At 37.8% G+C, this 2063-nt stretch overlaps 1 pseudogene; it reads left to right on the plus strand.

The window, feature by feature from the left end:
• The first annotated feature begins 1614 nt into the window (after positions 1-1614).
• LOC144283859 (U4 spliceosomal RNA) lies at positions 1615-1729 on the plus strand (annotated as a pseudogene).
• Positions 1730-2063: the final 334 nt, after the last annotated feature.

Genomic DNA, 2063 nt, shown 5'->3' on the forward strand with positions numbered 1-2063 from the left:
GTGCCTTGAACTTTGAAGTTTCCTTGTGCTAATTCCATGGTCCATCCTTTTCACTCCTTCACAAAGGTCATCAAAACCCTAAATGCTGTGTTGATAATTCCTGTGCTCTTATTCAGAGTTGTAATACGTATGCTAATATCCCTAAATAACAAAGTGGATAATTGTGCACGTTGCATGGAATCAATGTGCATGGAACACCTAGTGTTCTCCTGAGTTTCACCCATTTTGTTCCTGATAGCTAAAATACACCCCTTTCCATCATTGTACAGCCGCCAGTTTTTAAAAAATACATCTCAATTTATTTATTTACTATATTACTGGGATATAGTAAATAATGGATGGATCTGGGATACTTCCAGAATTTCTGCTATGGATGACATGCCTGCTAGAAATTATTGTCTGTGTCCAAAGAGGCTCATGTGAAAATGTTTCTCTGGGGAATAAACCTAAGAATGAATCTGATGGTCCTCTCAATATGTGATGCTCAAATTTATTAGATACCATCAGAGTTTTCCAACATGTTTACACCAATACACATGTCCTCTGCAATGATGAATGTTCCTACTGTTCTATATGCTTATCATCACTTCATATCGCCAGGCTTTTTAATTTTTGCAAGTCAAGTGGATCTGATTAGTGACATAATCACTAATGAGTGAAACATCTTCTTACATGTTTTTTTGCCACTCCAATTTCTTCTTCTGTAAAGTGCTAGACGTGTCTTTTTTTCTGTTTTCCTAATGGCAATCCTATTAGTTTAGAGGAGTTATTTATGTATTTTAAGTCCTAATTATTATATTCTGTGGTTTGCCTTTCATCCTGTCTATGGTGCATTTTGCTAAACAGATGTTCTTTCTAAATATCATTCATTTGATTTGTCTTTCAAACTATGACCTTTATGTCTTCTTTAAGAAATACTTCCCTATGTAAGGTCAGAAAGTTATTCTCCTGCATTGTCTTCTAAAAGCTATAAAATTTTGGTTTTCCTTTTTCAAATTTGTAATCTCATGGGATATAATCTTATGTACGGTGCGAAGTAAATAATAAATTCCATCATTTTCCTATGGTTAGTTCATTATCAGAACATTATCGATTTAGCAACTGCGTTGTCCATCATTTCTATGTGGAAGCACAAGGTTGGTTGTTTTATAAATAAGGTTGACAATTACACATGCTTCACTTTCTGGGTTCCTGATTCTGTTTCATTTGTCAAATTGTCTATCACTGTACTGCATTATTTATTACAACTATTATACTTTTACAATGATCTTTGTCTGACAAGGCAAATTCTTCTTATTCTTTTTCTTAATTTTTTAATTTTTTTATTTTTAAAATATATTTTATTTATTTATTCAGAGAGAGAGAGAAAGAGAGAGGCAGAGACACAGGCAGAGGGAGAAGCAGGCTCCACTCAGGGAGACCGTCGTGGGACTCGATCCTGGGTCTCCAGGATCACACCCCGTGCTGCAGGCGGCGCTAAACCTCTGCGCCACAGGGGCTGCCCCCCCCCCCCCCCCCGCTTTTTAAAGAATATTCCAACTATTCTTTGCCCTCTGGGCTTCCAAAATTTTAGAGTCAACTAACATATTTGGGGTTTTAATTGTGTTTTGTTCTAGCTTTGCACAGTGGCAGTATAGTAGCCAATGAGGTTTATCCGAGGCGCAATTATTGCTAATTAAAAACTTTTCCTAATTGTGTTTTGTTCTGAATATTAACTTGTTTTAGAACGTCAAAGGATAGGTGATACTGAGAGAAATTACTAGACACACAGGCATGCATGCATGAACACACATAAACACTCATATGGTGCAAAACCTACATTTATTCCCTCTGACAAGCTAATCAGGCTGTTGACTTTTAGGGGCAGGGGCAGGGGTTCAGACCCACACTATTTAATGGGATCAGCCTGTCTCTGCTTGGGCTGCTGCTGACACCTGGCAGGAGTGCATAGTGACCTCTTGCAGCAAGATTTGTTTCTTCTGTCCTCCAAGGAGATTGGAGTCATTTCTTAGGCTGTGTGCTGTGCTGCAAAGAAATGGCAGTTCAACATCTCCCAGAGAGAT

The sequence above is a fragment of the Canis aureus genome, chromosome 14 (assembly GCF_053574225.1).
Source record: "Canis aureus isolate CA01 chromosome 14, VMU_Caureus_v.1.0, whole genome shotgun sequence".
NCBI classification, from domain to species: Eukaryota; Metazoa; Chordata; class Mammalia; order Carnivora; family Canidae; genus Canis; species Canis aureus.